Genomic DNA, 14,202 nt, shown 5'->3' with positions numbered 1-14,202 from the left:
TTTTTGTTTCTGTGTTTTGTGAGGTCTGTTAATAATACAGGAATTTCAGTGTTCCTATGCTTATCTTCAGGCATTTAGTAGGTGCCTCACAAACAGAGGGAGTAATTTTCTATGCCTCTCTTTGTCTCAAAAAAAGAACAGATGCACTCCAGTTCTTTTACCTGTTTCTTCCCCAGGATAGGAATACCCCATAAATTCAGTTTCCATATCAGTAAAGTAAGTCTCCAGAGCAAATCAGGGCATGTGGAAGTATGTGATGTATGAAACAGAAATTCCCTCTAGACCTGTAGCCAAGACCTAGTCAGGATGTGCACCTGAGCAAGGGAGCTGAGGAGACTTCTGCATTTAGAGATGGTCTTTAACTCCTGAAGAATGAGGTATTCTGGCTTGTTAAGAAGCAGATGCTTCAGAAAAAAAACCTTTTTCTTTATTTCTGGTTCTGAATTAAAAGAAAAATGTACTCACCAGTCAGCTGGCCTCTTTGCCGTCAGATTTTGGCAATTGGAATGTAGTCCCTATGCCTGTTGGTCATCTGAAAAGAGCTGGTTTTGCTTGCTGTAACCCAGTGACTTGTTTTAATTGGAAATATCTAGATCTTGTATTTGGTGTCATTAATTTTGTGGTGAAACTCTTTGGTTTTTTACTTCTTTCAAACATTGGCAGAATGTTTTTTCATTTGCCTTACCAAGTTGTAAATAAGAATGCTGCTGGGAACACTTTCCCCCCTTTATTTAGCTTTTATTGCTAGGCTCCATTTAAAGGAATGTGGTTTGCAATAACTTTATCTCAGAGGAAAAACCCTACATAGCAGGGATACTTGTATGTATATTAAGTTTCTCAGTGAATAATTCAGAATGGTATTGTATAACAATAGTGAATGTTAATGAATGCTTTGGATTGTTAAAAGGTCCTGGTTTTGCACACCTTAAACACAGAACCTATGTTATGGTTTTCTGCCAGCTGCAGTTAATCAGGGAATCGTGGGCTGAAAAATACCTCTAAGACCATCCAGTCCTGCCATTAACACAGCCCTGTTGATTGTTACTTTCTTCCAAGGTCGCACATCCAGAGAAGAAACAGAGTTGCTGTATTGCTGGTTTTATTTACAGTTCTTTTCAATAAAACTAAATAATAAATGAGTTCACAGAACTGTGTAAATGTGTTTCTAGGTATCAGAAATATTTATCGTTTGCTTATGGTTTGAATGTGTAATTTATACTAAAATTATCAATACTCATGTTTTCAGGAATGTTGTTCAAGAGTTTGTTTTCCTTGGTTTTGTTGAGGAGAATGTTTTAATGCTAACTGGTTCAGACTTTTCTGAATCATTACTCAGAAGTAAAAGGTATGGGCCGAGTCAATATTTTGAGTAATTCTTTGTCCAGCTCATTGTTAATAAGGATAAATTGGACTAAAAGGTGGCATGTTCAATAGCATTGACAACTGAGGCATATTTGTGTGGGTTTGTTACTTTGTTTTTTTTTCAGAAAGGGGAGGTGATATTTAATATGTCCACCTATGCAGTTTGTTCTGAAGCCTTTTACACTGGTTGTCCATTGAGAGTGGCCTTTAATTTTTCCTGGTGCACAGTTCATTTAAAATGAAAAGAAAGGTTTGTCTGGTTTCTTTGAGTTGTCTTTTGGGCAGAACTGATCAGGAGAAAACCACATGAACTCTGTTTCCCAGAATGGTTGGGGCTCGGGGGCTGCTGAGTGATAGGGTTATTTGCTCCAAATTGTGCCAAACCCCTGAGCTACCAAACTACCTGCTTCATCTCAGCCCTTGCAATATTGCAATCTGCTCTTTTCAGAGAGTTTGAAAGAGAGGGTCACACATCTGCCTTCTTTTTCTCCTAGCATAGTGCACTTCAAAGTACAAAGGTCAAAAGGAGAAGCATTTAAAGGTTGCAAGATGTTATTTTATTATATAAGTCCTCGATTGTAAAAAAAACTGGGGCTTTTCTTTCTGTCGCAGGGAGGGTTTGCAACTGTGCAGATTTAAAATAAGGAAAAACAAATATGAGGGAACATGTAAAGGAGATTTTTCAAATGTTTGTCCATGTGTACTTGTCAGGCTTGTGACATACATGTATTTTCTGTGGTGACAACTGTAATGTCTTAGTATCAGTGCTCTTTGGTTTCAGGCTCTAGCCTGAAACTTCATGGCCAGCATCCAAAGCCTTAATGCTAGTGCATCATACTGTGGTTTTATGTAGCTGATTGTGGCTGCAAAGTGGAAATTAGGTAAATATCCTTAGAGTAAAAGCTGATTAATTTTGCGCTCAGAAACCTGTTTATTGTAGGTTGCAAGTTAATGCAGAACCTGTTTGTCTGGTTTTATTTTTCATCTGGTTTCTCTCTCAATTTCTTGTTGTCCAGCTTCTTACTCTTTTGATTCAGCAAAAATCACCATGTTTCAAATGCTGCCTTTTGTGTAGGGTAATTATATCTCTGTCTGATGGGCACAGCAGAATTACTGTTGCACTGAGGTGAGAGGCATATCATATAACAAATGTTCCAGTGCTCTGCTGTTGGGTGTTCTTGTTGTTTGGACATTTTTTGTTAACAGAAATGAAGACTATTTAAAACATTGTCTGTGAGTTAGTTTTCAGCTGGGAATAAATGTGATCTGCCCAGGTCTGACATGAGTTAGATTTCTGCTGATAACCACCAGCTTTTCCAGGCCTCTGAGAAACAGCTGTAATGCTTTCATTTTCCCAGGGTAAAGGAGATGAAGTGGGACAACTAGTGGCTCTTTCCTCCTCCCCTCCCTCTTTTCACCCTTCTTCTCTTCACCTGAGGAGTTCACTTTAAAATCCATGCCTCTCCTGGCAAGGCTTGGTTTCACAGGTTTAAAGCCAGGCACTGCACCCCTGGATGTTCTGTGTTACGGGTGGTGGGTATCACATGTTAGAGGTTTGAATCAATGCCAGACTCGTGGGCTCCTGTAGCTGCTCATGTGCCAGGGTGCCCTGGGACTGGGATTTGTCCTGACTGCTTTTCCAGTCACTGTTTTCACTACCAGTGAGGAGTGAGATTTTCTTACTCATTGCTTGTGTTAGAAGTGAAGCAATCCTGTTTGGAGGAGAACGGCTGAGGTTTATTTCATGTATTAATATGAAGTAATCCAAGTATGATCCCTAGAGCAGTGCAGAGTTTCTGTACAGGAAGCAGAGAATACATATGTGTACCCTGTGCAGCTCTCATGCTGGGGGTCCCAGGGTAGGTCTGTGCTCTCTGACCATGGCAGCAGCCCAGTCTGTGATCCTGGCACATCTGAGCTCGTTCTGCAGAAGCTGGGATGGGCTTACAAGTGGCAGTTTGCCCTTTTGGCTGGGCTTCCTGGCCTGGCTTCCCAGCACGGGTGCAGTAGCTCACAAAAGCAGCAGCACTATGTCCAGAACAAACCTGGAAGTCCACACTCTGCTCTGCTTGCTAGTTTAAGGTTTCCAGCTGTGTAGTACATGTACGTGATCCAAAAACTATACCTTCCACATAGCTTCCTATCCACTTTTCTTGTAGTTCTCTTCTGGTATTATACCAGAAACTTGGCAGGTTTTTACTCTCTCTCTACAGGATATGGCCTGTAATGACCTTGCAGTAGCTACATGGGGGGCAATTCCAAATTGCTGGACAAATTCCACTAGTCTCTGTCATATGTTTATGTTGCCATGTCACCTTCATAGAGAAAAACTTTCTGGCTAGCTCCATTATATCCAATATCTACATACTGGCACAGATTTAAAAACCCAGTAAGGGTAGAAGTGAAACAGTCTGAGGATGATCTTCTAATTGTGGTAACTAACTACAGGAAGTTGGGGATCACTGAACGTGGTGATATTTCTCTGATGTTTGCATCTAATCAGTAGAGGCCAGCACAAAGCAACAAGTTCCCTTTGTAATATTGGAGAGTGGAGTTTTTTGAATGTTTTATTTATCCCATTGCAGATTGTACAGCCAGATCCCAAGATTGCTCATTTTGTTTTAATTTCAAAAATAAAAAGAAAAGTAAAATAAGTATGTGTTTTCAGGGGAAGGACTTGATTGTTTCTTATCATCAGTTGTTAGGAATTTCTGGTAGAGTTACTGTACTTGTCACAAAATGTGCAGCTAAGCTGCCTCCGGAGTCAGGATCTGTAGTTGTAGGATAAAATGAACCCAGTTATATTTTCCTTTTTAATAGTGTCTTGAGGTATCAGATCCTGTCTTCAGCGAGTGATTACACAGGCTGATGTCACCCGGATCCCAAAGGAGAAGGACTAATCCTAAAAATCTCTTCTGGGTGATCCCTTCAGGAACAAGAAAAATAACTTCTTTCCCTTTTTGGAAGAGTTTCTGAAATACTGTTTCGCATTAGCCATTAGTAAAGGATTAAGTTTAGCTGAGCCCTGAGAACTTTTTAGTGCTAAGCAGCTCCTGATGTGCAGCAGTAATTGTTACTTCAGTACTTTAAATTGTTTTCTCTTAATGCCTCATTGGAAAAGTATCTTAAAGAACCACTTGTTCTTTAAAAAGCATACAGCATTATACTGGTTTGAGGGGAGATTAGAAGCTGTGAGTATTCTCAAGAGTGGCAACAAAATTAATTGCAGAAAACCTAAGTATTTGTTCAGGCTTTCCATGCCAGACTTCCTGTTCTTGTATGTAAAAGTGGCTGATTTAAGTGCACTTTTTACGTAAAACTGTTGTCCCAATAAGTGTTACCTAAGTTAATTTTTTGTCCTCTCTCTTCATAAGCACATTGGTGGGAGAATCCAAATTGAGTATGAAGTAATATCTTGAAGTGTTGACAAAAATACTGTCTAAGAATAGCACTACCGAGTTGGATCAAGGAGCCATTTAATTCAGCACCTCAGCTCGGGGTAGGGTTCAGTGGAGGAGGCATAATGGAGAGTACAGATATCACAAATCATAGAGTGATGCACCCTTTGGATATACTCAGCCTCCAGCAGTTTGTGACTCAGAGGTTTCTGGAGCTGGTGATTTTGTATTTGATGGCTGTAGATGGCTGAATTCATGGAAGGAGGCCTCGGGTTCTTTTTGAGCCAATGTGAGTTTTTTGCATCCAGTACATGAAGTAACAGGGCAATAAAGCAGCTCTTTCACCTTTCCAATTTGCTACCTACTTGTTTTGCTAGGTTCTGCCATAATAATAGAAATATTATTATGATCATGGATTTCTGTTAGTGGTCATTGTGTAGATTTCTCACAAACCTGCTCTACTTTCAGCTTGTCCAGTGCTAGTGTGTTGTTCCACATATTTTTGAAGCAATTCCAGAATGCTACTTTGTGTTATCCTGTTTCTGCAGTGTGCTGCCCTTCGGGTTCTTCTGTCTTGTGGTTATTTTAGAACAAGGAACCAGAACAGTAGAGGACATTGAAAATAAAAATGTCTTGTGAATGCGTACAGTAGCATGTTAATGATTTTCTATATTGTTCTCAATTTCATTATTTTTCATTATAAATAATATTTAACATATGATTGATTCCTGACTGCTTCTGAACACTGAGCCAGGTTTCTGTAGAAAAGAGCTGACCAGATGTAGCTAAGTCAAATTCAAACAATGTCAGCATCTCTTGCATGTTTTCATATTTATCATTGGTTCGTGCATTCCGGAGCTTTTCCTGTTTTATTTTGGTCTTTTGGGCATTATGGTGGACATGACAGATGAAGTAAAGTGGTGAGTAAGCCATCTTTGGACGAACTGACTTCCCTTTACATGTCAGCAGCAGATGGTGTTGAGAGATTAATGGCAGTTTCTGGTTTTATAAACTGACCAGATTTATTGTCAGTTGTTGCACAGGTAATGTCATGATTTAAATGATTTAAAATCTCAGCTTTTCCTTTTCCTCCTCCTGTGTTGACCACTATAGGCTGGTTTGGCAAGGAATTTGCTGCTTGTTTCACTGTTTTGGTTTGGTTTGGTTTGGTTTGGTTTTTTTGTCCAAGATATGGCAAAGCCTTTCTGTTGCTCCGCTCAGTGTTCTGCTTAACCAAAATAATGCCTGTCTAAGTCTCACATGTAGCGAGGAGTTAGATCTGCTATTCAGGGTTGTGTTACTTGGATGGATTTACAGGCAGATATTTGCGAAACATTAGTGATCTGTACCAGATGTAATTCCTGGCCCTTACAGCCCCCTTCTGTCAATAAAGAAAGATATTTTGTAGTAACCCTTCGGCAAAGTAGCAAAAGCAAAATATTTTGATCTGTCTTGGAGCAGTGGGTTCAGCCTCCTTTACAAGTTTCCTTTTTTTAGGGTGGATTTCATGTAGGGCAGATGAACTTTAGGTTCTCCAAAAGAGGTCTTTGTCCACAGACACTAATTTTATGTTTGTCTCTTACCATCTTTCATCATCTTTCTATTATAAATAAAAAGATCCAACTGGGCTAACTTATATTTTTGCTTTTTGTGAACACCTAAATTACCTACAGGAATTGTGCTCCCATGCATCATAAAATAGTAGTAGCTAAAACTGTATGTTGTCAATAATCAGACATCAATTCCATTCTCAGAAGGACTGTTTTTAAAAATTTCTATTTTGAAAGCTCACTGGAAGAGGGAAAACTGAATCTTGCTTTTATCTTTGTTAAACAAGCCCTGCTGTGCTTGTGTGAGGAAGGGAATTTGTGACCTCATAGCAACTAATGCTAGAAAAGCTTGATTTTGTTTATTTTTGCTGTTTTGTTTGCTTGGTAAATGTCAACTTGAGTATATGTTGTGGATGCTTGTGATGAAGTGAAACAGTTTGGGATTTTGTTCTGCTGGAATTGACAGCACTTTGGTTACATTCATCATGATTTTGCACTGCAAAGATTGCCCTATTTTAATATTCATATGGGGTTGGGGTTTCCCAGGTTTTCTATACATTTTTATTGCTGGAAATAAGGGATCTTTCAGAAATAAGCTTCAGCATTGCCAAGTCAAGATAATGTCTGTTCAGGATTTTCTTGGTTGTCTTCCCCCCCACCTATCTCAGGCTTTTAACCACTGATTTGGCATTTCATCTATAGAAGAGGAGGACTTGCTAGGTGAATGTAACAGCAGAAGTTGTGAAACTTCTCATGCCTGCCTTTAGGTATGGGAATTCATCTTAAAGGTCTGATCTGTAAAGCAAAGTAGTACTTGGACTATGTCAAAATACTAGTTAACAAACAGAGCCCTTTTATGGCAAATAATTATTTGTTCTGTTTCAGCTTAGTCAGCTGCCTTCAGAAGTGTTCTTGTTATTAAAGCAAAAAAGGTAGAGATAAGTCTCTGCCTTCACCAGAAAACAGTGTCCTGTAAATCTAGTGGCCTTTTGGCAGTGCTGTCTGGACTTGGGGTTTTCAGTTTTCTGACAATATTAGGATTCAGAGCATGTACCCATGCTGTCCTGGATGTCTTTGAGCTGCAAAGAGGAGGATACCTGTTCAGAAAGTGTCTTGGGAAAACTCTGTAAGGGTGTAGAAGAGTGCTAAAGATAAGGTCCTGTTGCAGATTCTGATCTTGAAGAATGTGAAACATGGTACATGCAGATAACAAGCTACATATGGATATGGCATTCTGAAAATCTGTAGGTATGCTGGGATGATTTAGTTTTCATTCTCTTATCCTGTGTGAAGTTCATATGGAAATTGTTCAGAAATAATCATTTCTCATGCCAGAATTCCTCATGGCTCTACAGTTATGTTTTTACAGACTTCTCTAGCATCTTGTATCCACACTGTCTTACCCAGATACCACATCAAAAGTTTAAACCTTTGAGGGTGGGTGGAGGTTAGATACACAGGATATAGGCAGAAATCTTTTTCTAATACTCAGTATAAAAGGTGGGCATATTCATTATGATCAAACATCTAGTTTAAATTTCTGAAACATGGAGCCTTTCATTAATAAGCAAGTAACTTAAAATTTAGGAGGTCATCTAAATGAAAATGCAGAAGTTCAGTAAAACAGCTGAAAGAAGCTAATCTCCATATTTTTAAGAAAGACTGAATATTGGGAAGTGCTCCAGATCTCACGTTTTACTGAATCTGTGAGTGATTGAGTCTGTTTCTCTTCAGCTCTTTACTCTGAAAAAAGAGTTGTGTCCAAGTTACTAAAATATCATGTTAAGTTTATGTCTGAAATACTTGCTTATATAGTGTTTGGGTAAAGGAAGACTGATTTGAGTAGACAGATTTGCTTTTAAATGGAATTTTCTTATCTGCTAGAGACTTGCTAATGAGGAAACCAAAGCCAGCAAAAAAAGAATTGAAATGGAACCAGGAGTTTATTGCTTGATTTGAAAGACAAATTTGAACTTCTGTCTTGTTTTAAAACCCACAGCCTACATTCTGAATCCCTGTCTAAACTTAAGTGAATTTTATTGTCTTTTGTTTACTTTCCCTCCTGGAGAGAAGGGTCCTGCATGGTGATACTCAACCTGCTGTTCACTAACTTGTTTAGATGAGTTTGTGGGAGGAAATGGAAGAAAAAAACCCATTGTGATAAAACTTAATATGTGGTGCAAGCAGCCTCAGCCAGCACAGAAGAGTTTTCAGATCTTCAGTGATTTTCTTCAGCATTTTTTGACATTATTTTATAGCTTTACTATCTAAGCATGTTGAGGGGAAAAATAATCTGGGGTTTGGCAGGAAAATAAAAATATGCTGTCTTCTGCAAACATAATTTTTCACACTGTCAGATTTGACCCTCTTTTAGTAATAGAAGAAATTAGGTAAGTGGTTAGTAATGGAAGAAAGTGAGAGAGAACTTGATGAAATACATTTAATGTAATTTTTCTCAGAATTGAATTTGGAAGATTTTAGTTAACTCTCTAGTTTGGTATAAAACAATTACAAATCTGAAAAACTTAACAAGCCAATTCAGAATAGAGTCTGTTTGTTTTTCTGTTCTGATGCAGACATTTCATGTCCTCTCCCCCTCAGTAGTCTTTACCTCACTGTATGTTTTACGAGGTTGCTGCAGATTTAATTGTGCAGGTATGGATGCAGTGGCCTTTTGGGAGCTGCAGACTTTTGAATGCTCTGCTGTAGTGTCCTCTTCTGTTTTACTGAAGATGGAACATAAAACTTTGCTAGTTCACTGCTTCTTTCTTTGTTTCCTCATCCTTCTCCATTTTGTAGTAATAATTCCACATTTTTCCTTAATCTTAATCTTGTGAGGTTCTGGTTTACTCTTTACTTTTCTGCCTGAAACATTCTCTCTGTAGGCAGTGGTTTGCAAGTATGTAATTGCACAGTATTCTTCCATTAGGTAGTGAACAGAATATAACAAGTGAAAAAGACTTTAGTTTTAATATATTCAGTTACTTGTCATTTACTATGTGAATATACTCCCCTACATCCTAGAATGTGGGAGATACTTGAATAAACATAGGGCCTCTCAGGCCCTTTGGGGATAAACAGATTCACTATAATGTGTGAATTATAATCTTTAAAAAAAAATTTAAACCACTTAGTGAGGGTTGTGAGGATACTGTTTAGGCAGTATCCTTTTTATAGGCAGTATCCTTTTTATAGGCAGAATCCCATAGAATGAGACTTAAGTTGCAACATTTTTTATTTGAAGCAATAATACATAGAGAGGAGTTTGCATTGCTTTAGATCAGCTGTAGTTGTAGTTTTGGGTTTGAAGTGGTTTGAGTTAATGAGATTTTTTTTTGAGGAAGGAAGGACAGCAACAGGGGTTGCTGTCTGTTACTTTGGGTTTTTGGTTGTTTTGGATTATAATGTCCTTAGTCATTGGGGAATGCAAGCAGTAAAATATTACAAAAATAGTATTTTCTTTTCTGTTGCTCCCTTCTCCAGACACACCAACCACCTCTCCTGAACCTCTGAAAGGAATGAAGTTTTTTCCTTAGTTCTCTATCTGTGCTGATAGACAGGGAAGACAAAACAAAATACTTTCACTTTTATTTTCATTACACAGTTCTGTGAGAATCAATAGGAGTTTTAGCTGACAAAGCACAGCACAAGTAGATAGTAGGAAGAGAAAAATAATGTGGATTTGGTCAGCAACCAATATTAGCTTTTTCCGTAATAAATCATATCTTTTTCCGTAGGAAAAAAATAGGTTTGAGTGAGTTTGTGTGTTCTAACTTCAATTCAAAATACATTTTAATTGTATATATTCTGTTTAGGGGGCTTGATTATTTTGGTTTGGTTTCTTTGTAATGTGAGGAGCTTTGTTTTGATCCTGGCCTGCAGCTGGACCTCCAGCAGTCTGTGTCTGCAGCAGGCCCTTCTGCTATAGTGAAAGTGGAAGTTCTTTGCTGCAGAGTGAAACTGAATTGAAAATGAAAACGGAAATACCAGATATCTGCAGCTTAAGCTGTTCAATATGTACTTCCTAGTTACATTACACAGAAAAGAACATTTACTGTCTTCACTTGTCTTAATGGTTTGTACTTTTTTTGTCCAATATTAAATTCTTATGATGTTGTGAAGAGTTGAGAACTTCTCAGCATTGTTCTTTGTAATCCCTTTGTGACAATTAGCAGAGGAATTTTTTTTTATGATTTCTGTAGCTTTTCAAGTTTATATAGTGAAGTAGTAGTTCTTTGATGCTCAAGGTAATTTGCAATAATTTTGAAGGGTTGTAATTCCTTGCATATGTGTGCACATGAGCATATGCACACAAAATAGCTGAAGTACACACAAAACACGACTGAGTACTTTTAAAAGGGATAAAGTAATCTCAGTCTGACACCACCTAATAAGCCTTCTAGGTGTTTTTAAAAAAATGACCTTTCTCCCTTGTTTACTAAACACTCATCATGGTGTTTTCCTAGCAGAGTCTACAAACAAACCTAAAGCTCTCCATGCAGTAAATATGCTGTCCTTAAATGAGTTTGGTTTTCATCATTTTAAGATACTTTTAAGCTTTGAAATGACCTATTCATAGTGTGTTTTTGTCTCATCATATTCAGGCAGGTTAGAACTAAATGGAAGTTGATTGGATTTTTTTGAGCAAATGTAGCTAAAGTTAATTAAAAAGTAGTGTTTTCTATGGCCAAGCCACTTCTTTGGGCTGGTAGAATGCTGACAGCAGTGTTGTGAATTCTTGTCAATCTGCCTGTCACTCATTGCCTGTGAAAGTGCTGAGGGAATGACAAACAAATCTGTCATATGTTAACGAAAGAGGAAAGGCGTGTTAAATTTTTGTTTTATTTTTCAGTCCTTCTCAGCCTGTTGCAGCTGCTGACCCACGTGAGTTTTTGAGGATGGTGCTTCTCCTATAGTCATAATTTCTAAAGGGAAAACTCAGTTGCTTTAAAGGAATTACTCAATTTTCACATTCCACATCCTCCTGGACAAAATAAACTTGAAATCCATCTAGCTGCCTTTCCAAGCAGTTGTTTCATTACTCCAGAAAGTCAGGAATTTCAGTGCCTGCCGTCCTTAGTGGTGCAAAGCCTGTGGAATGGTTTGTGTAGCCAGTGTTAGGATTAGTCTTTGTGGGAGTCATCACCTCCACCTCAGCACTGCCCATCTTTGTAAATTCTCTGCAGTCTCATGTTTGAAAGGGGAACAAAATCCTCAAATTCCTTAAAGTAGAAAAGTACTCTGATCCCAAGCTGTTTCCTTCTTATGTTTAGTGTAACTGGTTTAAAGTTTGGGAATTCCTCAGGCTGCAGAGCTTGCCTATAATTAAGGATGGAGAGGTGAAGGAAGTTCTGCAATTAAATGATTTTAATTCTGGCGAAGCTGCAGATAAAGGTAATGGGATGGGGCATATGCAGGGCACTCCAGACTTACTTAGCAGGGACAGAACCTGGGAGTGTTCTGTGCTCCTCTGCAGCACAGGAAGCCTGTTGACATTAATGGCTAGGTGGTCTAATTACAAGTGAGAACAATTTCAAGAAAAAAGAAGTAATGAAAAAGACACAAAAGAGCCAGAATTTCAGGGGAAGGCATTTTAAAATAGTTTGATTTTGTGAGATCTTCCCTTTCTTTATAGTTGTGTTCTAAACCAGGAGTTTCCCATCTTAGTTTGTTTTCTTAAGTAGTATCACAGGAAGAATTGGTCAGGCTGGCAGGAGATGTTCCCTGCATTCACACAGCCCACATGACTTCTAGTGCTTCTAGTCCTGCTTCTCCATCTTCATGGGTGCACTCAGATGCCCTGTGCTGTCTGACCACATATTGTTATGAGTTCAGACTTCCCTAAACAACAATTTCTGTTTCCTTTGGGAGGAAAAAGAAACTGCAAGCCGAATTACTTTTCTTTATACCGCTTTGTAACTTGACAGTGATCTCCTATTCTTTGAAAATGCAGAGAATACAAGTGTCTTATAAAGGAGCTTCAGTCTTCAGTGTATGAGAAGAGAGATACCCTGAGGGGATTGGGTGGCAAATTTGTTTAGAAATTATATCTTTCCCCCATCACATTAATAATTAAAATGGACCTACCTGGATACTGAAGTAAAATCTATACATGTGTCTGCATTTGGTTTGCAAAAATCTTTTTGAGAGGGAGTATTGAATAAACTGTTGGTGTCCTACAGCTGCATGTCCAAAGTGCTTGTCAGGAATTGCACCTCATTGTTTACTCTTGAGATACCTGTGGAATACATCAGAGCAATTCCCAGAATGAGAAATCAAACTAAACCAGAATGGTGTGGGGAAGTAAAATGGAAGTCAGCAAGTGGTGATATTTTCTGTAGACTTCTTAAAAATCTCATATGAGAGCTCCATGGATATCTAATGCTGTGCTGTATTTTGCCATTCTTTTAAAGTATGAATGTTTTATCAATAGAAAAAAAAAACCCCATAAATACATCAAGCCCACCACAAATAAACCTTGCAGGTTTTGTCAGAGCCTGTCATTTTCAATTTTTTTTATCATGATCCAGTATAGTAAAAGAATTCTGGGCATTTCTAAAATTTTGTGAAGTGCCTGTAGACACATTGGAATGTGATACTCACCCCTGTTCTGCCACCCCTTTTATATTATGCTGCAGTTAGAAGCACTGCTAGAGCCTTTTCATTATTCCAGCCAGCTCCCTCTCAGACTAGAGTCATAAATCTTTGTAGCTTAGTTGCACTTTCTGAAGAATACAGGGAGTCATAAATTAAAAAGGAGTTTCAGACTCCTGAGTAACTTTCACATTTCTGAAAAGTTGATTCATTTTGAAAAAATTCCATCCTACCTCTTCATCTGAAATGCTGAAGTTAGTTTGTTGTGTTAGGATTAATGTTTTTCCAGACCTGCCCCTGACATATGGACTTCTTAATTTTTTGGCTTTTAAGCATAACTTTTCACATCATGTTTAACTGCTAGAAAGAGCATTTGATTTTTCACATCTGCTTGGAACCTTTTAGGTCTGTTGAGAGTGCTGGGCTTGAGGCATGCTCACAGGAGGGGTTTTCTGACACTCTTAGAGAATCCTCAGAGACCCAAAAACCGTGAGACATGGGAACGTAGCTGGAGTCACATGAACCAAGTCTGAATTAATCAGAAAAGCTGAATCACTGCTTGAGTAATTGTCCCTAGAAATCAGAGGACATGGCTTCATGTGTGTTTACCAAGCAGAGATTTAAAAGCTTTGAGAAATGGATTTCTGAGTACGTTGAGTTTTAGGGGTTTTGACTGGTTGTACCTCTCTGTGTTTGAGTTGCAAATAAATCTTTATGCAGTTGCAGCACATCAGAGATTTTGGGGTTTTTTGTGTTTGGAATATAATGTGTAATTTTTTATGAGAGTATTTTCTGGCTTTGAAAATATGTACAAGGTGAAGTGACCTACTCTGATTCAGCATAAATGCTTCAAGTACTTGTTTCTAAATTCTAGATTTCTGCTTTCTTAACTGTCTTCTTTCTTTCCTCTTGCCACTTTTAATTATTTTTAACTGCCTTCTGAATGATGAGCTGGTATTATACAAGATGAATGATAAATGTTGCATATAAATTTAGTACTAGAAAATTAAAAAGGAGATTCAAAATATGTGGTATTGTAAAATATGTGATAGGTCTGTAATGAGATACCTTCTGTGCTTTTTTACATAGTTAGTGCTTACCTAGATAAAGGTGCACTCTATTTATATAATATAGAACAGATGAAGCCAAAGACAAAATGCAGCTAACTCTGTGAAATGGTTTTAGTTGGTGAAGAGACGTCTGTGTTGCTGAACTTTGTTATGATGTAGTAAAAATGTGTCTATCATAGGGGAACATGAAGCACCCTTGTAGCTAAAACTATCCCTTGAAGTGGAAAT

At 38.1% G+C, this 14,202-nt stretch overlaps 1 protein-coding gene across 1 annotated transcript in view; it reads left to right on the top strand.

Moving 5' to 3' along the window:
- NSD2 (nuclear receptor binding SET domain protein 2) overlaps positions 1–14,202 on the top strand; it is a 98,288-nt gene that overhangs the window by 40,098 nt on the left and 43,988 nt on the right. The gene's annotated exons all lie outside the window — the stretch shown is intronic.

This window comes from Onychostruthus taczanowskii, unplaced genomic scaffold (assembly GCF_017590055.1).
Source record: "Onychostruthus taczanowskii isolate IOZ18803 unplaced genomic scaffold, ASM1759005v1 scaffold2, whole genome shotgun sequence".
Lineage (NCBI taxonomy): Eukaryota > Metazoa > Chordata > Aves > Passeriformes > Passeridae > Onychostruthus > Onychostruthus taczanowskii.
Note: the sequence above shows the minus strand (reverse complement) of the source record. Positions and strands in the feature narration are given on the sequence as shown.